The sequence below is a fragment of the Pongo pygmaeus genome, chromosome 1 (assembly GCF_028885625.2).
Source record: "Pongo pygmaeus isolate AG05252 chromosome 1, NHGRI_mPonPyg2-v2.0_pri, whole genome shotgun sequence".
Classification (NCBI taxonomy): Eukaryota; Metazoa; Chordata; class Mammalia; order Primates; family Hominidae; genus Pongo; species Pongo pygmaeus.
The window spans coordinates 35,483,779-35,511,228 of NC_072373.2; the positions used below are offsets into that span (position 1 = coordinate 35,483,779).

The 27,450-nt window shown below is 41.2% G+C and overlaps 1 long non-coding RNA gene across 1 annotated transcript in view; it reads left to right on the top strand.

The window, feature by feature from the left end:
* The window catches only part of LOC129043795 (uncharacterized), a 169,304-nt gene that overhangs the window by 85,427 nt on the left and 56,427 nt on the right, over positions 1-27,450 (top strand). Inside the window, exons 3-4 of the long non-coding RNA XR_008504529.1 lie at positions 6,122-6,245; positions 6,896-6,976. This is a non-coding gene — a long non-coding RNA (uncharacterized LOC129043795). The remainder of the gene's footprint in view (positions 1-6,121; positions 6,246-6,895; positions 6,977-27,450) is intronic.

Below are 27,450 nucleotides of genomic sequence, written 5' to 3' on the forward strand. Positions count from 1 at the left end.
TAAATAATTATATTTGTGTGTGTCTATTGCGGGATTCTTTGAGAGGAATATTTCTATGTCTAACATCTTATTTCACATACTCTCTGTCTCTCAAAATAAATGCTTTCCTACTGGGTAAATCGCACCCTATGTATGAACTAGAGTACTTTAGTACTTGACTAGGCAGAAGAGAAGCAGCTTTGGCAAACCCAGATTAGAATTATTTTTGCCATTGATTTTGCAGTGTGACTTTTGTGTTTAGGACTTTTTGATCCTGTAGAAATGCAGGTGAGGCTCAAGAAAAAGTGTCATAAAGATTAATGAGGGCCATGGCTGGAAGAGGACCTGGGATTTACATCATCAGCACCCAGATATTGGTATTATTTCTTCTGGCTCATTTTACAGTGAAAATATTTGGAAGAGGGGGAGCAGTGGTGAAGTTACCTATGAAAATAAACGTGTTGTTAGATTATCAGCACTTTAAGAGGTCTGTCTTCTTTCATTAAAAAAAGCAGCTCTTCCCATTGCCCCTACAGTAAATAGGCAGTAAGCAGGTCTCAGTATCTCTTGTTTACTTTCCGCTGCATCAGGTCAAATACACAAATTACACAGGAAATATACTTAATGCCTGAGTCCCTGTGACATTCCTTTGGCTCTCTTTTACCAATAGAATTATTCTTTTACAATTTTGGAATGAAAAGCATGCAAAATAGTGTCTTCATATTGCTTCAATGCTTTCCACCCATGCCACTCATTTCTAATTTTTCATGGCCTTAAACTACCATCTGCTGGAAGGGTGGGAAGGACACTCACAAATCATTGTGTCCTGCCCTCCAGCCTCAGGCCTGGCTGCACTAGGGCCACATAAGTGAGAAGCGTTTTTATCTTACTCTGAAAGCTTTTCAGAGCTTGGTTCCCATCTTTGGAGGTTGCATCTTTTCGGTGGGCCCAGCTCTTTCTCCCAGGAATGCATTCCCTATTGACGGACAAGCGTCCTGCATTCATACCAAAAACTTGGAGGTTTGACCATGGTAATAATGTTGTGTCTCGTTGGGTACAGTGTTTACTGCTCAGATGATGGGTGCACCAAAATCTCAGAAATCACCACTAAATAATTTATCCATGTAACCAAGCACCACCTGTTCCCCCAAAACTCATTGAAATTAAAAAAACGGTTAATTCCAAGGGGAGAGAGAAGAGTAGATGAAGAGATTTGTTAAAGAATAAAACATTATAGCAAGACAGGAGGGATAAGTTCTGGTGTGCTATAGCACTGTGGGGTGATTATGGTTAACAATAATACATAGTTTCAAATAGCTAGAATAGTATCAAATGTTCCCAACACAGAGAAATGACGAATGTTTGAGGTGATGGATATGCTAATTACCCTGATCTGATCACTATAGTTTATATGTACCAAAACATTACTATGTACTCCATGAACATGTACAATTCTTATTTGTCAGCTTAAAAAATAAAATGAAAAGGATGTTGTAAAAAAATAAAAGTCTAAGAAAGTAAAAGAGAAATAATAATTTTTGGTCTTTGGCCAACTTTGCTTTTTTTCCTTTATAAATCATTCAAATATCTGAAGTCCAAATACTAATACTAAGGACAGTTTGTGATTAACCTTTCTGTGCTCCAAGAAGTAGCCAGCATCAAGGATTCTTCCTTCTAAAATAGCTTAACCAGTTTTTAATACACCAGAAAGACTTTTGCTCACAGCCTTCTGGTCATTTATTTTCCTTAATAGCCTTTTATGAGGGACCTTATCAAAAGCTTACAAGGAAATCCAAGTAAATTATGTTTCTTGGTTCACCTTTACCTACTATTTCATTAACTTTTTCAAAAACAATATGACATAGTTTTCAACATAATTAAAGGGGTTGGGAAAAAGGGAACTTTAACTACCGCTTGACAGTTCCTGTGGTTGCTTAGGAGAGCTGGGTCACTGTTCATATTCTGCCTCCGCTTAAGGACACTAATTCATTTCTCAGGCTGTCTGGCGAGGTCAGCCACTAGTTCAAGGTGGAAATGACAAGTTTTTAGACTTTCAAGTGTGCAGCACTCAGCTCTCCAGAGAGCACGAAGGAAGGAAACCGCAAGTTTATCCAGGTCTGACCCAAAGGAAGAGGAAATGATGGGAAGAACCAAGACAAGGGCAGAGGGAGGTGTCTCTTTGGAGGGGGAGTTACTCTGAAAGAGTCTCAGACACTCTCAAGTAACTCTATTATTTTTTTTATGAGAAAAGGAGGGACTGATAACAGAACTTGGGAAAACACTTAGTGTTCTACTGTGGGTATGTAAGGCCAGAATGCGAGGGTGAGCAGAGGCTGTCTAGAACAACAAGGAAAGGGTTAGGAACTCAAATAAGCTCACACAGCTAGTAGTAGCAGTATTAAAAAATCATCATCATCATAACAATAGCAGCTGTATTTGTTGAGTGCCTCCTTTGTACAAGTATGTGCTAGGCATGGGCACAGGCCCATCTCATTGAAGCTTAATAACCAGGGATGGGAGATATCATTATCCTCATTTATAAATGAGAAAAATAAGGCACAGAGAGTTTAAAGGACCTGGTGAAGTTCACACAATTAATAAATTATCAGGTTTGGGATGCGATCTTCTCTTTGGAATTCTGAAGTATGTGGATTTTCATGATGCTAGTTAGTCAATTCTTAGCACATTCCATAGCAAAACTGGCCCATAAGTCAAATATTTAAGTAGATGTTCTAAACATTCTAAATATTAATTACCAGTTTTCATAAGTATTATTATGCAATGGTTTTTAAAAAGGCAGATCATATTTAATTTATATTAATGATGCACAAAGGCATTTCAGGCTTGCAATTCTTAAAACATCTTTATGAATCTCCATTTCACTGGCTTGAGAAATTGGAAGTGCTTGTTTACAAAAGACTCTGGCTGACAAAATGCTAGTAAAATTGGCTTTTAATGCAGAAAGGAACTAGTAAGGAAAAGCAGAAAAGCTTCCATTTCTTTCTGGCTTCCTTCTTGGTTTCCACTGGCTCAATGCCTATTTTTCCTTATGTTCTAAGAAACGGGCCATTTTTAGTCTTTTCCATGACTTCAGAAAGCCCACCATAATTGTCCTGCTACATGCTTCATGCTCCATAGGATGTGATGCCCGAATGTTGGAAAGCATTTGTTTTTAAAGTATCTTTTAAAGACTTGCATTCTCTCCCCAGGTGCTCCTGCAAGCTGCTAAGTTCCAAGTGACCATGACACCTTACCTTCTGGTCTTTCCATGGCTCTGGTGAAACACTCAGTAGCTAAAGGGAGTAGGTAAGCACCTGAAGGCACCTCTGCCAGGCTACGGGGCCCAGCTAGTAGGCTCCCAGCTCCTGATTTGTCCAGACAATGACCATTCAGACCAGAAGCCTGAGAAGCTAAGGAACCAGAAAAGCAACTTGGGCTTTTTGTCAATGAATGAATGTAGTAATTGGAAAGAATGCAAATATTGCAGACTGAGAGAAAAAGAAATCTGCTTCAGGGAAGGAGGTGGAAGTACCCTCATGGTGGTGAGGGCAGGGGACCTTGGGTTTGCTTGTTACCTCCAAGTCCTTGCTGGTCTTTGCAAGGTCTCTGAGTCTTGCTGCAGGATGAGTTTGGTCTGTCGCCTGGGTCGCTGGGCTGGTGTCGCAGAGGAGTGGCTCCTTTATTGTGTCTTTTAGAGTTTGCCCTTAGTCCTGCCCATGGTCCTGGCCATTTGCCTCTGGAGGTAGAGTCGTTACACTCTGTAGCCAACTTGTTCTAATCCCAGGCTTCCACATGTCCTCCTGCCTCTCAGTACCATTGTATCATGCCACAGGAGTATTTGCGAGCTTCTGGTTCCATGTGTACCAAGTACAGACAGACCTTGGGAAGCCAGAAAATCTATTTCTTGGCACCTAGGCAACTACCTGAGCCAGGTGAACTTACCTTGCTGTAGTACCATATTACTGATCATTGGATAATTCACAGTGGCTCCCTTGAAACCTGTCAGCGTTTCCATTTTGTCTCATTTGTTAAATGGGAAATATTTCACTTGCATTAAATCCCTCATAAGTAATTTTAAAGTAGGTTGAACCTGTGTTTTTAATATAAAAATATTATTTTTGAAGCATCTAGTTGGTGACTGAGAAAAGAAAGATAAGAAAGATAATCTTTTCTCCATTTATTCAGTCATCAACGAGGAGTCAAGTAAATGAATGACATATTGTAATACAACATAGCCATAAAAATCACCAATCCCATTTCCTATTCCAGAGCACACAGGAAGACTTCGTTTTCTCCTTTTGCAGTTTTGTTGAGGCCATGTGACAGGATTCCAGTCAAAAAAATTAGGACAGAGGGATATAAGCCACTTCTAGTCATGTCCCTTAAAATCATCTTAAAAAATATTTCAGTTTTTGCTTCCTCTTCCACAATCAGCTAAGAGGCCATTGGTTTAAGACTCTAGCCTTAGAAAATGGAAGGAGTTTGGGTTCCTGAGTCACTGCTTGGAAGAGAGCCTCCAAGGAGAACTTCTAGACTTGCATTGGATAGCTACCTAAGGAAGAAATAAACCTGTGTGTGAAATCACTGAGATTGCTGTTACAGCAACTGGTATTTATTGCTGTAATCTAGAAATTGGTACCAGAAGTGGGATATTGACATAACCAAACCATATTCCTTAACCTTTACATGATCCTAAGTATTTATCATTGATTTAGTAATACAGAATCTGGCAGGAAGGAAACTAATACCAGAAAATGGAAATATGGGAATTAATGTTATATAGTGATAAATCCAACTATTGCCTGCTATTAATTAGAAGTTAGTCCATGTGCCTGGTATATATCTTTAGGGGAAATGGTTAGCAAACAAAATTTTAATAGTGGTATTGGCTAATGTTGGAATATCTCTTTTGTGTATTACAAGAAAGTTACAAGAAAGAGATGACTCAGGAAATAATTATTGAGTTTGCAAGCAGAAATAGAGTGGAATACAGAGTCAAGAAATTTGGCCTCGCAGGGTTGGAAAAAATAAATTTCTTTTAGACTCAAACAGTAAGATAGGGTACCAAAAATGACTTTAAGTGATAAATATCTAGCAAAAGTTCTCATCTGAATGAGGTCATTTGAGGTGAAAATCAGATAAGTTGAGTGGTCTTCTCATCTATTGTTTCTTATAGCCTCAATGTAATTTGGTAATTATGTTGGGAGAAAAAAGGCATGGAGGTGAAGAGACAAAGAAAAAAAGGTAAATTTGATAACAATGTTTAGAAAGTAACTCTAGGTATAGTTACTGGCACTTGGGACTGACTAGAAGCAAATAGAGCTACATCATCTAAGATTTTGATAATTGTATTACGATGAAACCAGGAGCCTGGACTTAAAAGGCCTTTGCTTGGTCCAGGCTTAAAACAACTTTTGAGTTCCCAACACATTGCAGACCAAGCAAATGTCAGCTTCTAGAACCGTACTGCTCTGGAGGAAAATGAGTTCCCCTGAGCCTACTTCACATGTGGCTAAGGAGAAGAACAAATACAGGAGTCCTTCTCAGAGTCAAATCCACACATCCCCACCCCACCCAGAATATCTGAGCTTCACCATGTTGGCACAGAAAGGTTTCAGCATTGCCAAGGACCATGATGTGTCTTGTCTCTTATTTCCCATTTCAAATAGGGTTATTTATCGCAGTTTTCCTGTCATTTTTTCCACCATTATATATGGTTTATGATGGTGGAGATGTGGAATATAGATAACTAATCTTTTACATATGTAGGTCACTGCACTGAGAGGCGCCATGTCAGACTGATGAATAAGAAAGATGGTGCCTCACCCAGATATCCTGGACGTTGATCTGGAGGTGGTGACTGAATGGGACTTAGGGTGTCCCCCTTGGCATGGGGTGAGTGTGTTCTGTGAGAGGAAGATTGAAATGAACATTTCGTGTTTAGAAGGGCAACCTATGGCAAAAGACTTTCAGCATTCACCATTTTTGAGTGTCTCCTTGGGCACGTAGGAAGATTACATCTTCCAAGTGACCCTGCAATTAGATGGGCCAATGTAATGTGAGAAGAAGCAATGACTGTCACTTGTAGAACAAGCGTTTTAAACTTGCTGTGTCTTCTCTATATTTTCTCCCATCTGAACAGCTGGAGGCAAATGATGCCAAGATGGGAAAGCCACATAATGGAAGGATCCCAGATTTCAGAGCTGTCACTTGGAGGAGGGGCACACAGTGAAGGTGTCTATCTAACCCACACCATATCTTCATGAGTAAGAAATAGCCTTGTATCAAAGTATAATACTTTGGAAGTTGTATTTGATAGTGGCCTGCATTGATTTCCATGACTAATATACTGTTCTAAACTAAAGTCTGGTTCTAAAAACTGGGAAAGCCCTTTCTCTTGGAAGGAGTGAAATTGTCCCCCTACCCCATCAACACCATCACCATCATCATCATCACATTTGGTTAAAAAAACTTTTTGAGTTTCTATAATGTGTCATGCACCATGGCAGATCTTAGAATGAAAAAAGGAATAAGACACGATTCCTGGCCTTCTCCATAATCTGGAGAGAAACTTTTCTAAACAAATAATGAAATAATTATTTCCCAAGTGTGACACCATTAACGTATGACACAACTAGCTGTTCGGAAGTCGGGGGTGGGCAGTGGTAGGTAAAGGCCTTGCAGAGGAGGTAACATATGTATCAGCTTCTAAAGGTTGAAGAGGGATTTTCTAGGCAAACAGGGCAAATGGAAGGCTTCCTAAGTAAAGGAAGAAATGTGTGCAAAGGCATATAGGTATGAAAATCAGGAAAGTGAAATTGATTTCTACAATTGGAGATAAAAAACATATTTATTACTCTCATAATTATTATCAACTTCATCATCCCATCAACATTATTTATTAATTTCCATGCAGAGTGGCCATATGGATTTGATCCCTATCCTTCAGAGGTGCTCAGCCTAAGGGAACATGGGTAGAAGATTAAGCACTGACCAGGTGAGTTAAGCTCTATAATTTACTGGCTGTAATATAAGCCAAATCACTTGACTTGTCTTTATTTCATTAGCACTGTTGTACTGAAGAGATAACTCATATTTATTATTTCTGATCCATAGAATTGTTGTACAAATTCAGTAAGTAAAACATGTGAAACCTGGTTTGAAAAAAAAATAACATAACATATATGTTTATGTTTTTATGGTAATGAAGGAGGGTTAGGGCAGTAGGACAAGAGTCAAAGAAACTTGTGTGCTATCACACAAAAAGGACATGTTGTACTTCTTTCTGGTGGTAGTTTACTGGCGTCCTCAAACAAATCATACCTGTGGGCTGGGGTACACCTGGTGAGCAAACCATCGGGGGCTAGGGGCATGCTGATGTAGTGAAGCCCATGGGGAAGGCTGGGCCAGGTGGGATGTTTACTCAGTGTGCCTGAAGGTGGTACAGCCAGAGCAGGGGTCAGGATCAGAGATCAAGAGGAAACATTCTACTCAGAGAGTGGCTTGTTTTTGGCAGGGTTGAGCGGGGAGTGAGTGAGTAAAGCTGTAAAAGGTAAATAAATCCTAGCTCTGAAGCCAAAAAGATAAACAAGCCAGGATGTAAAACATAAGTAAGATATGACAAGTGGTTCAGAACTAAGGCTTCAAAAAGTCAAATCACTGAAGGGCTACCTTTTATTGTGTTCCCTTCTTCATGGCCTGGGTGTATGACAGGGTAGCACATTTTTACATGTGAGTGGTCTAGGCTGTGACAAAGAGGTACGGACCTCAGTCCTTTTTTTTTTTTTTTTTTGAGACAAAGTCTCACTCTGTCACCTAGGCTGGAGTGCGGTGGCGTGATCTTGGCTCACTGTAACCTCTGCCTCCCAGGCTCAAGTGACTCTCATGCCTCAGCTTCCCTAGTAGCTGGGATTACAGGCACGTGCCACCGTGCCTGGATAATTTTTGTAGTTTTAGTAGAGTCGGGGTTTCACTATGTTGGCCAGGCTGGTCTCTAACTCCTGTCCTCAGGTGATCTGCCCACCTTGGCCTCCCAAAGTGCTGGGATTACAGGTATAAGCCACTGCACCCAGCCTCAGTCCTTAAACTGAACATTATTGTCCTGGTCTTGAGACTTGAGAGCTCCAGGTGAAATAAAGATTTGGAATTTCCTGCCATCTACCTTCCTCTCCATTTCTAGGTATTTGACACATTTCAGAGCTTCATCATAGCAGTGACTCTTGATCTATCAGTGGCACCTGAGGAGACCATGAAGTAGGCATGAGAATGTCATTGGCCCCCAATAATTGGAAATAAGACCCTAAAATAGCCCATTTTGTCATAGCGATCCATCATGGAGCTGTTATCCATGCATCTCCTAAAACCTGCTTAAGCTTATTTAGATGGTCATAATACATAACCTTGCAAGGACACAAGGCCCTCATAGTCAACTGCTTTGTAAAATAGTACTTTCACATCTTTGAGATCCTAAATATACCTCATTAAAGAGTGAATGCTCCTAGTATTTTGAGATCTGATAAACCATTTCATTTTTATCTATTGAGATCTTAAAGATTCTGACTGAGGTGTAGAGCGTTATCTTCGTAACCTAAGCCTATACGACATTATTTAACTGAAAGTTACTGGTGATGCATCTGAGAAGCTCAGACTCAACAAAACTCAGCCTAGAAACTTGGATGACATTGCAGCCCATCCAAACCATTAGTAAATCCTTGAAGCTTTAGCTTTCTGCTCTTCCCCTCCCCCACATTTACAGTGCCCTCTCTTTTGGGAGAAGGATGGTGGAATTACTTTGGATTGGAATTAATGGTATAAAGAGCTACCTTCTCATCTGAGTAATGCTGATTCATCTCCATCTCTGGTCATTTGCTACCTATTAGAAATATCCTGACAGCCTGCATCTCATTACCATTGCAGCAGGGCCAGCTTCCAAGAATAACCTTCTAAGGAGGATGAAATGTACGCCCGTGGCTTCTAATACCAGGGCATTCACATTCATATTTTTAGCAGCATATATCAGAGTTAGCCCAACCTGTAGTGTACTGTATGTACTTTTAATAATCTCCATAAAAGCCTGATTTCCAATCCCTAGGCTCAAGCTGACAGTGTAAATAAAATCACCCAAATCCACAGGGTAAGAGAAATGAAAATGACATGGATTAAAATTTGGTCAAACCTCTTTCTTTTTAAAAATTCTGCTTCCCTTCCAATTGGATCACGACCCTCTGTGTGCTCAGCTTAAGACCAGACGTTATGCTTTCACTTGTATTCCTCTCTGCAGCAGGCTTACAGTATTTAGTGAGAGTCTGTAAAGAATGTGTGCTGGGTAGAGAGTTAATACCATAATCCCCCATCGTTGGGGTCAAATGCTGAATAGAGCAAAAGAATTAGAAAACATGTTACATACAATGGCAGGAAAAAATGCATCAGCACGCTGTTCTGTGAACACTAGCATTCATCACCCATAAGTAATGGCCATGAGGTAATAGAGTGTATAAAGAGATGTGTACTTGAAGTGTAATGTGTGCACAGATGCAGGGATGGAAGACTTAAGCAGAAGTCTAAATACCCATATACACTGGGAAGTATTTGCCACCATGTTCAATTGCTTCTTTTTAAGTACCTGCTTGGATTTAGTTCCTAAGTAACACATTTAGCCACTAAATTGTTTCACAGAGTGGAACCTTGAGCTATCTCTTTTCGCTCTTCAGCAGTGAGTGTGAATATAGTTCTCAAAGTGCTGTAATACATCTGTCTCTGGAGAATTCTCTTAATGAACAAGTAGAAATTTGAGGCACCTCAGGAAAAAGAGTTGAACAGCCACCTTCTATTCTGTCTCGGGAAAGTCAACCAAACTCCCCTGGAGTAAGATTACTAGCAAATAAATAACTTTGTATGGAATTTCTACAAAAAGGAATGAGTGTGTGTGTGTGTGTAGATGATTTGATCATAAAATGACAAGTTGGATTTATTTTAAATAAGATCATTTTGTCTTAGTCCATTTTGCTATTGCTATAACAGAATACCACAGACTGGGTAATTTATAAACAACAGAAGTTTATTTGGCTCATGGTTCTAGAGGCTGGGAAGTTTAACATTGAGGGGCTGCATCTGGAAAGGGCCTCCTTGCTGTGTTATCCCATGGAAGAAGATGAAAGAGCACAAGATGGTGCAAGAGGGAACAAAAGAGAGCTGAATTTGCTTTTATAGAAAACCTGCTCTGGAGATAACAACATTAATCTATTCAAGAGAGTAGAGCCCTCACACCCTAATCACCTCTTAAAGGTCCTGCCTCTCAACACTGTTGCATTGGGGATTGTGTTTCAAACACATGAACTTTGGGGGACACATTCAAACCATAGCATCCTTTGAAGTAGTAACTATTAGAGATTGATATTTTAAGATTTTTATTTATTTTTAAATTTACATATAGTAAAATCTACTCTTTGAGGTGTAGAGTTTTATAGTTTTGACAAATGTATAGAATCATGTAAGCATCACTGTTATTAAGCTACAGAACACTTTTATCATTCTCAACAGTCCTTTGTGCTGTTGCTTTGTAGTTAAAATTTCCACCCCTCACCCCTGAAAGTCACTGATCTGTTCTTTGTTTCTATAAGTTTTGTCTTTTCCAGAATGTCACATAAATGAAATCATGTGGTATTTGCCTTTTAGGTCTGTCTTCTTTCACTTAGCAAATGCATTTAAGATTAATCCGTGTTGTAGTATCAACGGTTTGTTCATTTATCTTATAGAGTAGTATTTTATCTTTGTAATTTTCAATGGCATTTCAAGACTAAATGACTGAAAGCTAATGGCCCTAAGAATAAAACTATTAGGAAAATTATTAATTAGGGTTTTAGAGCTTTCTGTGAGGGATTATCTTTTGTTTACTTACATAAGACACCAGGATATGTGAAAATACGAAGTGAGGTTGGATTCTAACCGGGAAGTATATGACATGCTATGAGTAATTTAGCATGTTAGCTCTTTCTCACAGGGCATATTGACTAAATTACTAAAGACATATTATTTCAAGTAAATAAGTTATTGGTACTCAAAACATAAATATTAACATGCCCTTAATTGTATACGTTATCTTTACATTTCTATTAGTCCACAGTCAGCCTCCTACTCTTCTCTACTGGCTACTCCTCTTCTACCTGACCCATAAATGCTAATGTTCCTTTTCTCACACTACATCTGTTTTCATGGAGAAATCATTTATACCCATAAATATATAGGGATGGCCAGTCTACATCTCCAACCCAGGTTTCCCTCATGAGTTACAGACACATACAACCCAAATATACACCGTTCCAAATAGAGCTCAATATCTACCAAACCAAATGGTTCCCCCTTCGTAGGATTTTCCATACACTTCTCTTAGCTCTTATCTCACTTCCTGTTTCCTCCACCGGACTAAAGGCAATGAACATGTGTCTTTCCCCTAGTGCCTGTTATATAGTAGGAATTTGTAAATATTTGTGGAAAGAATGAGTGCATATGATACTCGTGCACATATAAATAGGGATTTATTTCTACTCCAAACTCCAATGTTTATAAATGGTTTTTATATGAACGAGTGACTAGGACACACATTTATTTCTGCCCCAACCACCAACCACCATACCTGCACAAAATCTAGAGGTCAATGTCTGTTTTATACAGCGAGAAAATAATTAGCATATTTCACTTTTCTTCCTATTACATTTTCTCACTGAAGTCATATTTTTTATTCAATCTTATACTTTTTCATGTCTTACGAAGTTCCCAGGTATTATTTTCACTGGTTGAATAATATTGCCTCTAAAAGGAGTCCTTCTTGTTTTACACTGAAAGTTCAGTTTGAAGCATCATGAGGACCTCATGATAGAACTAACTCCTATTCAACAGTCTATCCTCTGTATCATTGGTTCTCAAAGTGTGGTCCCTGAAGCAGTAGCATCAGCAGCCTCTAGGGACTTGTTAGAAATGCAGATTTTGGGGCACCACCCCACATTTTCTGAAACAGAAACTCTAGTGTGAGATCCAACAATCTGTGTTTTAACAAGCTCTTTGGGTGATTTCAATGCTTACAAAAGTGTATGCAACTATTGTCATACACTTCCTAGTGATGGTCCGCTTGTCATATAGTATCTTCCTGAATTAATTCTCACTCTTTTTATTTAGTGAGATACTCAGTATTTAGTGAGATACTTAGTATTTAGTGAATACTCAGGCCCCTCATCAGTCATAAATCACACTCATATTGAAAACAAGCCTGTGTATTTGACAATGAGTTTATAGAGTAGGGCCTGAGGTCTTGTTGTACGTAAAACATAAGAATGGCAATGGTATTTTTTTAAAACTTAGTTTTAGTAACAGAAAATTCCTTCAAATGTAATATTATGCAAAAGCCATGTGCGTGTTTGTGTGCATGCATGTGTGTGTGAGTGTGTGTGTGTATGTGTGTGTGTCAGATGAAAGGGAATTACCATGGTTGACTGTTAAGAAAGCAGTCTGCCTATTTGACTGGGCTTCCTCCTGGCTGTCCCCTTCTCCACAATACCTCCAGGAAACAGTTTGAAAACCTCTCAGTCAGTGGAAAGGGAACTAAATATGGATCTGGGGACCTTGGCTCTAGCCTGTTTCTTTGGGCAATTCATTTAGCATTTCTGGGCCATACTTTCCTGATCTGAAAATGATAAGTTACCTTTAAAATTTCTCAACTGGTTGGAAGTTTGTTTTTTTTCTTCTGTATTTTTAGCTTCTCACAAAAAGGAATATGGGCTGTCTTGAACATTCTCCCTTCCCTGGAGACATAGGAAAGAGCTGTTGGCTTTGCCATTTGCTAGTCCTCTGACTTCTTCTTCAGTATTGACTTAGAGGCATTAATGAATAAACAGGGCCAGGCTGCCACCATTTTGAGTGCCAATAAAGAGAAGGAAAGCTTCCATGAGAGTCACATAAACATTTAACAGATTTTCAACCCCAGCACTTGACTGGGAATGTGGGCTGATGATGGGGGGATGTGTGAAAAATTGAGAGAATAGCAAAACACAGTTGCATTGGACTTCTCTGCCACCTCCTCCCACCTTCTCTCTCCCCTCTCTCCTCTTCTCCCCTTCACCCTTACTCCTCCTCTTTCTCTAAGAGCTTGCAAGCCGCTGGCCTAGAGTCACCCTTCCCATAGTACATCATCTAACTCTCTGTGTGTCCTTGATACTCCCAAGGCCAAAATCTAAAATGGGTAACATAAGTTTTGGTTTACTTTGACATTCCCTCCCACAACTCATTGGGTTGTGGATTTCCATCTTACTCTTTCTTGCTCTCTCCTGCTCCCCCATTTTCCCTTTCAGTTCCCCTGACCTTCCCTGAGGCCTCTTCTAAGGGACAGCTCTAAGCCAGCTGGCCTCCTCTGAGTTAAAGGGAAGATGAGCCCAGGTGGGAGCTGTGCTGTCCCACTCTCATGCAACAGTAGGGTTTACTGGTATGTGTCTTAGGGGAGCAGGGGGTGGAGCAATGTGGGACCTGAGGGGGCAAAGTGTACTGATCTTATCTTCTTCTAGCTTTGCTCTGCATAAACTCTCCTCTGAAGCCATCTGGAAAGAAGGCCCTTCTGGCCTCTGCCCAGCCAGTGGCAAGGGGCTGATTCTCAGGGGTTCTGAATGCTCCATCAGTCATTCCCTGGCAGAGGTTTTGACAGAAATACCAGACATACTTTAATTAAATGTGTACTCCCAAAATGGCCTGGTAGGAAAGCATACTGATAAATATCTATGCTGTTGCTTACATTTGACAACAGACTGTACTATTTGTGCACATACAATTACTTTTTAAATGGGGATTTAAAAAATGGAATCTAGATATATGCTTTTCTATTTTCTTTTATTTTATGGAAAGCTAAAGTACAAGACTGCTTGGTCTGGATAGCTGTCAGCCCCTCTATGTCCCTTCCCTCTTTCTCCTTCATTTGTAGCTTCCCCGACACTTTGGTCTTCTTTCCTGCAGCTTGTAAATCGGTGCAAGTTTCACCTGTCCTTTTACTCTCATGTTCCTCTTTCTTTCCTGCTCTGCTTCTCTTTCTCTCTTGACAGTCAAACTCACAAAGATCAGAGTTAAAACAAAGGATCTGTGATGGTGCCCCACTTTCTTCCTCCAAACACCCATAAATCCTCTGGCTTCCACTGCCCCCTCAACACCCCCACACTACTGAAACTATCCTGCCATTTCACATCCCGTGGCAGCTTGTCAGTCATTGTCACATTTGACCTCCCTAAGGGAAATTAACTATTTCCTCTGGAGTCTTTTCCCTCTTTGGGAGCCCACAACTCCTTCTCTTCCATCTTTCCTTGTAGCTCATTAATTTATGCTTCCCAGCCTTTGCTGTTTTTTAAATGAGGGTGCTTCTTGTGGTTCTGTCTTTTGGCCTTGGCTTTTCTATGCTCTTTACTCCTCCTGGGCAAAATGAGATACACCCTGGGATTTAGCCATCACCTGTCGCTGATAGTTTCCAAACCCACTTCATCATTCCAGATCTCCCTCTCATGGGCTCTACACATAGGTATTTTGGAATGTCTTTACTAATAGGTATCTAAATATTAGGTTTGTTAACAGATTAAGATTTTCATCTTACCTTTAACTCTGTCACTTTTGCTTGGTAAATAGCATCATTCGGCCACCCAAGTGAGAAACAGAGATGCATCCATGTCTTGACTATGCCTAGATCCAATCAACCAAATCCCCCTAATCCTACATTTGACATTTCCCTCTAATGTCTCCACCAAACATGATTTCTACTGCTCCTGTTTCGGTTCAGGTTGTGATCACTTTTCATCTGGGCACTTGCTCTCTGGAATCCTGCCTTCAGTCCCCTGCACCTCCAAATTACCTTCAATTCACTCTCCAGATGATATTTCTGGAATAGCGTTATCCAGTACAGCAGCCACTAGCTGCCTTCACCTATTTAAATTTAAATTTATTAAAATTAAATAAAATTTGAAATTCAGTTTCTTAGTTACCCTAGCCACATATTGAGTCCTCAATAGCCCATGTGGCTAAGTGAACAGTGCAGACAGGGAATATTTCATTCATTCTAGGAACTTCTAATGGATGATGCTGTTCTAGAATACAGTATGTCATATCCCTGATTGCTTTGCTGATGATTCCATGCAGACTCCAGATTAAAGTCTAAATTCATCAGCTTGGCATGTAAGATCCTGCCCTCCACCTCCAATATTTGAACCTTGTACTTCAGTCATGCCCACCTGCTGCCCCCATCCCCAGGCCTCTTTACTTTTGGTTATGCTGTGTCCTCCAGTTGGACAGACTGCTTCCCTTTGTCCAGTTAGAACACCTGTGTGTTCTTCAAACACAGTTTAAGAACCATTCCATCTGTAATGCTTTCCTTTGCCTTTCTAGGCAGACTTCAGGCTCACCTGTTTATGATTTCCCCTGGCAGTTTATGCAACACCCATCATAAACTCTCTTAAAAAATGTACTTGTTCACTGTGGAAGGCTGAAAAATGGCTCCACATAATTGTGAATAATGGTAAGAGGGACTTTGGAGATATGATGAATGATCAAGAGATAGGGAGAGCATCTTGGATTATCTTGGCAGGCCCAGTGATGCAGTCACAAGGGTCCTTATAAGAGAGATCCAGGAGTGTCAAAGTCAGAGATGCAGAGAGAGGAAGGATATGAGACTATGGAAGCAGAGGTTGGAGTGATGCATTTAAAGATGGAGGGCACCATAAGCCAACAAATGCAGGCAGCCTCTAGAAGCTGGAAAAGACAAATAAACAGATTCTTCCCTGGAGCCTTCAGAAGCAACACAGCCCAGCTGCCTCATTTTGGATGTCTGACTTCCAGAACTATAATATTATAACTTTGTATTGTTTTAAACCACATAGTTTGTGGTAATTTGTTTCAGCAGCAATAGGAAAGCATACACTTGCTTCCCTATTGCTGCTGAAATAGGAAACATCTTTTCCATTTATCCATCCATCTATCTGTGCCACATATCACTGGACATAGATTTGGTGAGTACCTGAATGTACCAGTCCTGGTTGTGTACTGATGTTACAGTGATGAATTAGACCCAGCATTACTGTTAGGGGAGGTATGAAAGGGGAAAAGAAGAAGGCAGGAGTCCTGGAAACTTGGAATTTTATAGGTAACTGGGGGCTAGACTCTGAAGGACCCCTTAGACCACTGTCTAAAGTTGGGATTTTTTTTTTCCACTGAAGATCTTTGCATTATGAATTCATGCTCAGATTTATGTCTGACCTAGTTTGGAAATGGATAGATGCTGAAGGCAAGGAGACACAACCGGCTGCTGCAATTTTCTGGGTGAGAAATAAGGAGAGGGCAGTAAGGAAAGAGATCTGGTAATATGTGGGTGAAATTTCACAGGCAGAATTGATAGGGGTTTGTGATCAGAGGCAGCAGTATTTATAGGAGTTTGTGATCGGTTAGACACTGTGCAGAAAGGGGCGGTATCCAAGATGACTCTGCTCCAAGATGACTCCGAGAACGGATGACTGTAAGCTCAGTGCCTGGCACATAGTGGATAAGAAACAATTGTCTTGAACTGAATTATGCGGCGAAAAGACAATGGAGTAGATCATCACTGGGAGGAAAGGATGATGCCAATGAATATGAATAGTGGAGGAAAATAAATAGAAGAATAAGTGTGTGTGTGTGTGTGTGTGTGTGTGTGTGTGTGTGTGTGCATGCCCCTGCAGGGTGCTGGGAAAAGAGGATGTAAAACATGTGCCCAGTCATCCTGTGTGATTTTTTCCTGCTCAATTTAAGCTTTTGCTCTTTAAGCTAGAACCATGTTTAGAGACTGAATTCAGAAAACTGTGTAACCACCTCGAAGATGCCAGATTTCTCTCAATGGCAAGCTTACCAACTATTTTGATCTGAAATGGTTTTGAGAAGGGGAGGGAGAACAAGTAATTTGAATTGATTTCTGATGCATTTGTTGTTTCATTCTGGAATGAGGAAAGTACCTTTTTTCCTCCCCCTCCTTACCTTTCCATTGTTATGGGGAATCATGGTGTCTAAACCCAGGAAAGGAATGTGCTCTGGTACTGCATGAGGTTATATAGGGCTCCTTTGCCCAAGACCCTCTGCGGGGGCTCATGGTGGTGAATATTTGCTACACTGAAAGGGCATTTATGATCTCTGCTCCTCAAAGGGGCATCCCACATTCACCACACTGATGGAGGAATAAGCACAATTATCTAGAAAATGTCCTGAAGCTGATGTTTCCTTCCAACCATGCTCTGCTGCATATGGACGTGGTCCCAGCACAGCAGAACAGGGTCCCTGGTGGGCAGACAAACCTTTTCTTGTATTTGTGTTTCTAGAGAATGTTGTTCTAACTGATATTAATTATGACTTCGTAGATTGAAGGAAGGGGCAAAGTCTTACAGTCTAATTCGTTTGGGAAATTCTGGTTTATACAAATATACCTGTCTATAGGACTTCTCAGGACTTTTACTTTATGAATATGACCTGTGACCGTCCGAGAATAGAATAAAGATTTTCCTGAACTTCCTGGACTGCAGAGCCCTGTAACATTGTGTGGAATAGCATTCCATGCACCAGTCTGGAAAGTGCCGTCCTACGAATAGAGGATGGCCAAGGTGTTCTGATATGCCAGGCACACTCAGCACGAGGCCACGACAAAGACACTTCGCCATTATCCATCTTCAGATTTTCCAGTGAGCATGGAACACCAAAGACAGATCAAAATAGTAATTAGACTAGTCTTTTTCTTCTGATACTTTTAGTTTGGGCTTGAATGAAAGTTTGCTGATGGACCAGGACATAGGTATGAATCAGAGCCACTTCTATCATCAGCCCATATCCTACCACACTTGAAGTTTCACTTCCTCCTTTCCCCAACCTCCCACCATGGCTTCTATCATAAAGCAATTCATGTTGGTTTCCTTCTTTAAAATTGTTTTAAAAATACTTTGAAAATATTGGGCAATTTTCTTTGGATATTGGAGCATAATCCAAGAGGAGCTAGTCATTTATGTTCTGTTTCTCTTAATCCCATGTGACTACTTTACAAGTGTATAGTACTTTGCAGTTTTCAGGGATCTTTATTACCTACAATCTCATTTGATCCTTTAAACAACTGTATGAAGAGCAGAGGATTAAGCCCCATTTTATGGAAGAGTGAAGCAAATAGCATATTTGGATGCCTGCTTTGTGCCAGGTGTTCTGTGAAGTGTTTGGCATACACGAACATATTTAAAGCTCTTATCAACACTATACAGTAGGACATGTGTTATCCTCATGTAGAAATGAAGAAATTGAGGGTAAGAGGTGAAGTCACTTGCCCAGGGCCACATAACTTACAACACGAAAGTCTGGCATTTAAACTCATGTTCATTCTACCCCCAAATCCACTCTCCTTCCATCATGCCACCCTTAAAGAGGAAGCTGGGACAAAGGGCACCTAAAGGTCTGCCCAAGTTCACACAGAGAGTTTGGGAAAGTACTGGGATTAAGACCTAATTCACTTAACTTTTAGTCCAAGGCTCTCTCTGCTACATATTTTGCTGGCCCACAGGAAGGCATTTTCAAGAATAAGTGATGATTTGTGAAATGCCAGCAGCAACAATAACAACTGCATGAGAGCAATGAAGAAGAGGGAAAAAGCAATGGCTCAAAGTCCCTACCCATCCCGCAAGACCCTTGATGTTGACGGTAGAGGAGACCCTGCATTTGTGAGACAAATGCCACCTAAACATCACTCTCTTGTCACATAGGAAATGGTCTGGGACCACTGAAATACTCTTAGGGAGATTTGGCTTTTCTTGCCTCTTCTTTTGATGAACAAGTTCTATCCTGCTCTAGTGATATTCTTATTTCCACTAATCAGACGAATATAATTTAGTAACATTTACTGAGCCTCTCCCCCATGTGAATCCCCCATGCTGGTGTCAGGGGGATAGCACTGAAGGTGAGTAGGGCACACTTTCTCAGAGCCTGCAGACTACACAGAGAGGCGAGTGTGAGAAGCACTACTCCAGAAGTGCAAACTGCCAGGAAAGCAAGAGGTGAGGTACTTAGAGGGATTAAGAGGGAATCCTGGGCATTTCTCTCATGTGATGTTCACCCTAATCACTTAGCATAATGACTGAAGGCATCTCTCTTGTAACTACCATGTACTTAGTTCACCAGGGACATCTACTGTGAAGCCCCTAAAACATAAGAATAGGGCACATTTTTGTTGCCGCTCTTCCAAATCCACAGTCTTTTTAAAGCTTTCCTTGAAACCAGATTGGAACAAAAAGGTAGTTACACTTCTTTATCCTGGTTCCACCTTGAGAGCTCCTTGACCCACACTAGACTGGAAAATGAAGCAAAAGAGAGAAGTGGTCTGGTCTTTATTCGGCTGCCAAGTCCCAGCCCTCTGCTTGGGAGCGACTATATGTGTCTCAGCTCCAGCTCTGTTTCCAAACTGTCCCTTTCGCTCTCTGCAGGGGTAGCAGAGTCTGAGTGTGGAGCCTTGTGCAGGATTAGTACTGATAGGAACGGTGTGTGTCTCAGTCAGCTCCGGCTGCTATAACAAAATACCGTAAACTGGGAGGCCTAAACAATAGAGATTTATGTTCTTACAGTTCTGGAGGCTGGAAGTGCAAGATTAAGGTTGTGGCTCACTCAGTTTCTGGTCAGGGCTCTCTTCCTGGCTTGGAGATGGCTTCTGTCTCACTATGTCCTCACCTGGCCTTTTGTTGGGGTGGATTTTTTTGTGTGCGTGCATGTGCAAGGGTGTTGCTCTCTGGTATATCTTCTTATAAGAACCCTAATCCTATTGGATCAGGACTCCACCCTTAAGATTTCATTTAACCTTAATTACTTCCTTAAAGGTCTCATCTCCAAATACAGCTACACTGGGGGTTATGGCTTCAACATATAAATTTGGGAGGGACGGAAACATTCAGTTCACAAAATTTGCTCTCTGGCCCAACCCAAATTCATGTCCTTCTCACATGCAAAATACATTCATTCCATCCCAGCAGCCCTAAAAGTCTTAACCCATTAATTGTGAAATAGTCTAAAGTCTAGTCCAAAGTCTCATCTAAACTTCTTCTAGATCAGATATGAGTAAGACTCAAGGTACAATTCATCCTGAGTCAAAATTTCTATCCAGTTCTGAGCCTGTGAAGCCAGATGAATTATGTGCTTCCATAACACAATGGTGGAACAGGCACAGAAAGCAAGAGGTGCTTTCTCTTCCCAAAGGAAGAGATCCCAAAAGGAAGAAATTACAAAGAAGAAAGGGGTGATGACTCCCAAGTAAGTCGACAACCTAGCAAGGTAAATTTCATTAGATGTTAAGCCTCAAGAACAGCCTTTGATTCAATGCTCAGCCCTCCAGGTCCACTGGGGCAACAGCATCACCCAACATAATTATAGGGTACCCTTTAGCTCCATGGGGGCAGCCTTGCCCTCATAGCACCAGACCATGGCCTTGCCCCTGAGGCTCTTGGCAGTGGCAACCTGGTCCCCCAAAACTGAAGAGGCCCCACTGGGCCTATGCTGGAAGTGTCAGCCCTGATGATCTCTGAATTGCCTTTGGGGTCATTCTTTCCTTTCCTTGAAGAATAAAGCATATTCTTGGCCAGATAGCTCTATTGTCCAGTCCTGTAGAATCCCAGAAGTCTGACAGTTTCTTTCATCTGCTACGATTTTTTCCATCCTCTTTAATCTTTTAGTCCAGCTGGCAGAGTTTCTGCTGGTATAATCCCATCTCTATTCCTGGGTTTGCTGAGGTGGCTGATTGAATTTGTGGTTTACACCCATACTAATCTCTTATTAAACAATTGTTTAGTCACACTTCTAGTGTTCTCTTCAGAAAAAGCTTTCTCCTTTTTTTTTTTCAATGTAGATAAGCTGAGAATTTTCCAAATCTTCAAATTCTGGTTCATTTTTTGCTTAACAATTCCTTCAATTTTTCTTTCTCCTCTCGCGTTTTACTAAGTGATAAGGGAAACCCAAGCTGCTCCTTCAACACTTCGCTTGGAAATGTCCTCAGCTAAATATTTAATTTTGTTGCTGGCAAGTTTTATCTTCCACAAAACATTAGAACACAATTCAGCCAAGTTCTTTGCCACCTTATAACAAGGATCACATTTCTTCTAGTTTTCAATAACCTGCCTTCATTTTCATCTGAGACCTTACCAGAATGGCCTTTAACATCCATGTTTCTAATGGTCTGTTCATGATGATATACATATTCAATAAGACGATAGAGGCTTTCTCTGTACCTGTTGTCTTTTCTTTCTGAGCCCATATCAGAATTGCCTTTAACTTTCATATTTCTACCAAAAGTCCCTTCAAGGCACTCTAGGTTGATGCTAGCAGGTACCTCAAAACTCTTCTAGCCTTTCCCCATCACCCAGGTCCAAAGCCACTTCCACATACATTTTCAGGTATTTGTTACAGTAGCACCCCACTTCTGATGTTAAAATCTGTATTAATTTGCTCAGGCTGCCATAATAAAAATGCCATAAATTGGGTGGCTCAACTGATAGTTCTAGAAGCTAGAAGTCCAAGATTAAATGTCTGGCAGGGTTGTTTTTTGGCAAGGGTGCTCTTCCTCACATGGCAGAGAAAAAGAGAGAGAGAGAGAGAGAAAAGGAAAGAGAGAGAGAAAGAGAGAAATGTCGTGTCTCTTGTGTCTCTTCTTATAATAAAGATACTAATTCTATCAGATTGGGGCTGTGCCTTTATGACCTTATTTAATCTTACTTACTTTCTCAGAGGCCCCATCTTCAATACAGCCATGTTAGGAGTTAGGCCTTCAACATATAAATTTAAGCAGGAGTGGGGGGTGGTCACAAACATTCAGTCCATAATGACGTGGGAAAGCATTCTGATTCTTTTCTTGCTCATTTGGGCTGTGGGGGTTGACTGAAATGGTGTATCCTAAATGGGAAAGCTAGTGGATGGAGCAAAGGCCTGGGAGTCAGGGGAAAGGAATCTACTTCTAACTTCTTTTGGATTATTTTACTATTCATATATTAGTTTCTTTAGCTATTGATTGAGAATCTATAAATCAGGCCTTCTGTGATAAACAAAAAGTTTGAGGATTATGAAGGAAATATGAAAAATGGTTTAGGCTTCATAGAGAAGAAAAGGCACTGTGTAAATCCAAGGCACTTACAGCCTCCTGAGTGAAAAATTCCAGCAGGTTCTTTCACATTGGCCACACTTACGTGTGCCAGTGCCCAATAATTTTCCCTCTTGCACATTTGGGCTTCCAGATCATTAGGCTGAGAGAAGAAAATTCTTCCCTTGAGAAAATGCAGAGTCAGTACTTCCCCTCTGTCCCCTCAGTCATATGCTCAGGGAATCTCTGAGAATCTCTGGAAGGGACTTAAAAGTCATTTAGTCCAGCTGCCAGTATATTCCCTTGATAAGCAGACAAGTGGGAATATAAAATAAAAGTGCAGTTAATTTTCAATTATTTGGTTACAGATTCTTCACAGACACAGAGTGAAAGATTTGTGTATTTGGAGGTGGTGATTGGGTTTCCTCTTATCTCTTTCTTCTGCAAGCGAAAACAATCACAAATCATTCCAGTGTTCCTTAGAGGATTGATTTCAAACTTTTGAAATCACATACATTGAAGCCACCTTCATCTATGTTGATGCTGCCTTCATTTTCATTCCAGAAACTTTTGGCTATTCCCCATTCAGAAGGGATTGACTGCATTTGAAATCAGATGACAGAGGAATTGCTCTCCTAGATATTACCCTTCAGCTACATCACAGTACCGAGAGACTCTGCTAACTGCTATTGCCATAATGACTAGCAATCAAGGCACAATCACTGAAATGAATTAAATTATTAATTTCAATAGCACCCCATGGTGCATTTATAAATTCCACCATCTGGGGAACATAAATATGGAGGTCCACATTCTAAACTTGGAGGCATAGTGCTGGGTGCCAAGGGCTGTATCTTTGAAGGCAGTAAAGATTTTTCAAGATACTGTATGTGGAGCAGCAAGCTGTGCATTTCAGAGAAGGCTCTGTCCCTGGGTCTCTATTAGTGTTACCATTTATTTAAGGCTCCTTCCCTACTTATTTTTTTTAACCAGTTCTTATTGATAGACCCAAAGTATAAAAATATTAGTTTAGAAATGGAACAGGATAGGAAATAAAATGCAAGTCTGACTTGAACTATTTAGTCATCTACTTCGTTTTCTCTTCATTAAATTTCCTTTCCTCATTCTCCAAAGTCCCTTCTCTTATTGACTTTCTTCCAATATGTAAATCTCTGTGTTAAAAAGTACGTTATCCTGAGACAGCTATTCTTGGGTTTCAAATGTTTTCAAAATCTGTCTAAAACTTTAAGATAATTGTTCTTGAAGCAGAGGAGATGGAGGATCCAGGATTGGTGTGTAACCACTCGTATAAGAGATTTAACTCTTCTTCTTCAGGTGGAAACTATTGATCAGATGTTGGGTTTCAGTGAGCCTTCCTTGTTTGCCATCTGTGACATCCCCAAGGGCTAGGAAGAGAGGGGCACTTCTAAAGAGCATATGTAAATGACTTCCATGGAGCCCTGCAGGGGCACCATGGGTCAGCTTCTTCCTAAGGTGGATTACCCACTCAAAGCCAAGTCACAGCCCTGTCCTCAGTTGCTACACACCATTTCTTACCATCTACAACAACTAGATTTTTAATGCATGGGTCCACTTAAGACACAGAAGAGAAACGAGAAATGCAGAGTTTTCTGAATGATAAATAATTCTAGAACATCAGTGGGGTTATGCAGCTCTTGATCTTCTTGTTCTCTGCGTTTCCAGAGCTTTGGTGTAACTTTGGGGTCTTGACTAGCTGGTGAGGAAGATGACTGTTCCCTCCAGTGCCCCTACATGTGTGCATCTAATTAGACATAGTTTAGCTAGCCCTAGAAATCAGTGCAGGTTTGCAAGCCAGTGTGATTTCTAGTTGAGACTGAGGACATACTCCGAAGGTCTTCCCTGTCACCCATGCCACCCCCCTTTGCTGATGTTCACTGGCCATTCAACGGAAGATACCTCTGGTATGTGAGGTTAAGTGAAAATATTTCAGGATGGGATTTTTTAGTAATTGTATTTTAGGTTGATTACCTTCCATTCCCAGTAGAGCCAGACATCAGAGTAGCTTGAGATATAGTGGTCTGAAGCTTTGGGAAAGGGTGGGTTTGGGCTTGATTAGAATTTCATTTATGTACTGTTTTAGATGCCATTCTCATAACTTAACCAAATTTGCTTGTTATTAACCATGTTTGGACAAGAGAATAAATAGACTCTGCAATCACAATGGAGTTAAATGCAACCTCTGACCTGATCATGGTAGGTCCTTGCCAGCAGCTTCTTTTTCCTTCCCCAGGTTGTAAGCATAAATATACGCTGAATTTGAGGCACTGGGCCTCTAGTAACTGCCATGTCCTGAGTTTATTAATGACAATGTAGGACCCAAAATCAGTGATTTATGCAATTTAGCCACGGCTCTCCCTAACCTCTATGGGAGTTAGTAGACTGGAATAATTACAGACTAAATAGTGATGATAAGGAGGAAATGTACTGTAGTTGGAGTTAGTGGGCTGAGAAAACAAATGCTGCCAGTCTCAGGAGAATCTGTTTGCTGTTGTAAAGGAGGAGAAAACTGGAAGCAAAGAGACCTTGCTCTGATCTGTATGAGTTCAGTAGCTGGGGAAGACTACGTAAAGTTGTCATAAAAAAATCCAGGAGGTGGTAAACACAAAAACCTTTAGCATCCCACTCTCTGTTCAGCCTAACACCCAGCAACAGGAAGACAAATACTTGTCACTTTCTTTGAAGTGCAAATCTTAAACAGTTCCTGCTTTGCACTCAGAGCCAAGCTGGTGAGCCTGGAGGAGCTGGTGTAACTTCTCTTTGGAGCCTGAACTTCCTTCTGACTCAAACACAGGAGAAAACCTATCGCACAAAAGAACTGAGAAACTTCCCGGGTTTGGGGGTGAGCTGGGGTCACTCAGTGTGAGCCAGTCACAACAGCAGCTCTTGGTAATTACAGGGCTTCTTTTCTCTTTGAGTGTCAAAGTAGCTCACCCTAAACAACCAGCAGTTCCATGTTTCCCAGCTGAATCTCTCTGAGGCCCATGTCAAGTGGCCCGGCCAAGGCCGTGGTGGATAGCCCAGGTACATGGGCACCTAGGAAGCATGGCTTCCTGCCAAAGAAAATGCCTCCCACCCACCCCCCTCCCCCCCGCCCGAGTCTCCTTGAGGCCCTCTACCTGGATAGACAACACTACTTGACACTGCCCTGCAGCAGGTAAAGGGAAAGAGATAACTGGCACTTCTTTCTGACATGGAACCTTATGGTGCCATTAAACAAAGTGGGAAGAAGGATGCCTGGGAAAATTCAGAAGTATGTTGGTTATGCCTTCAAGGATAAGTAGTATGAGAAAGAATTGTTTTCTCACTGCTTGGGTAATATTTACACAGCCTTCACCTCAGGAAGGCAGAAGCCTGCCTGAGTTTGGTTTGAAATAGACTCAGCACTTCCTTTTCAAGGGCATGTGCTTCCCCAGGTGACACCATTTCAGGTAAATTTTTCTTTATAATAAGATTTGATGGCCAATTTAATTGGCCCCTAGGACCACAGGATAGATACATAATAAAGCTCTATGGAGAATTATTTGGGGGAAATCTATATAAAATCCAGAGAATTCACAAAGTGATATCTTATATACCCTTCATTCTTCTACTCGACGCTTTGCAAGTTTTTCATTAGGGAAGCACCATCAGATCTTGCTTCTTTAGGGGGACTTTCTGAGGAGGTTTGGAAGAGATTGATTCCACTGCAGGGCTCTCTGGCTACTCCAGGCCCTGTATCCCTGCTCTGCAGGCTAAGAAAACAGTATCTCCCGGTGCACATCTGTAACCCATTCACGTGGGCGGGTTGTGATCCACCGGTGGGGAAGCACTGCTGTTCTGTATCCAGGTGTGCTTGTTGGGACTCTCTTAAATGTGAGGGATCCTGCTTTACTAATGCCTCTGAATGGCTGATTGCAAGCCTGCACTGGGTGCTTTGACTTTCAGGGCTGCCTCCAAAGCTCTCAAGAAATTAATCACAGGAGTCCTCTACCTTTGAGAAAAATCCCACAACTCTGGTTCAAAGAGTTACTTACGGATTCCTTGGGGCCTTGCCTATGTGATGCTATGGGGCCATCATCGGATATTATTGTGTGTCCTTGGACATTACTGGGAATCATTGGATAATCTACATGATTATCAGGCCCACCCACATTCCAGGGCTACCTGTGGCGCTGAGCAAAGGTGGGCTGATTTGCTTCTGAAGATGGATGGCACAATGTCTAGCATATTTGGGCTGCCCAGAACGAGCTATAGATCCTGTCCTCTGATTGTTCAGATATTTCATATTTGCCTGGATCTCTGATACTTGGCCCCTAACTCTTTTAGGGGAGGTTCTCCAGGAAACAAACTTTGAGACAGGCACTTGTCTGCATGTGGCTTATTGGGGAGTGCTGTCATAAGGGACCAAGAGAAGTGGGATTGGCCAGAGGCGAAAGTTGAACTGTGATACAATTTTAACAGGGGCTTGGCCAATCTCACAGTGAACTCTAGAGTTAGGATGGCTCTTTGTAGTTGTCCCAAATTGAGACAAGAGTGCCAGGAATTTTATGCTTCCTGGTTCCGAGTGAGGCAAGAGTGTTCAGCCTGAGCCAGTCATGAAGGTAGCTCTTGGCAATAGATGAAGGGCTGCCCCAGGGAAGGGAGTATAACCTTGGTGAGGCTGCTCTCTTCAGTTGAGGGCAATCCCCGGAAAGGAACTCACCTGTGAACTAGTGGAGGGGAATAAGTGTCTTGGTCTTTAAGGAATATGTGTGTATGTGTGTGTAGGGCTGAGTGACACATCATGGTAAACACTGTCTAGTCCACCCTTTGAGCCACTCAGATACATTTCATTTGTCTAGTAAATTTGCCCACTCTGGAAATAGCCCCTCCAGAATTTGGAATGGTCTCCTTGGGAAAATTAACTGCAGTTCCCACTGCAAGAGCTGGTATTGAGGCTACAATTGGTATTCATCATCTCCTTCCTCTACGACCCATTCGTATTTTCCCTACCTAGCAACACCTCTGCCCTCAGTTAGCACTTAAGCTACAATTGCTTATACTCCACAGACCAAGGAACCTACCAAGTATGTCAATTTCAACTACCAAGTATGTCCATTCCAACTATACCACAAGCAGCCAAGGAAATGACCACAGAGTGGATCCATTGACCCAGTGGACTCACTGTGAGCCAGCCCTGGGCTAGGCCTCCATTTGCTACATTATCTCTTTATGCTCCTGTTCTAAAAGGATCCACAATGACATTTTGGACCCCCAGTTTCTTTTTGAGCACCTCTGACCTCGTGTCTGACAGTTCTCACATATCTGAAAGTTCTCAAATATCTGAC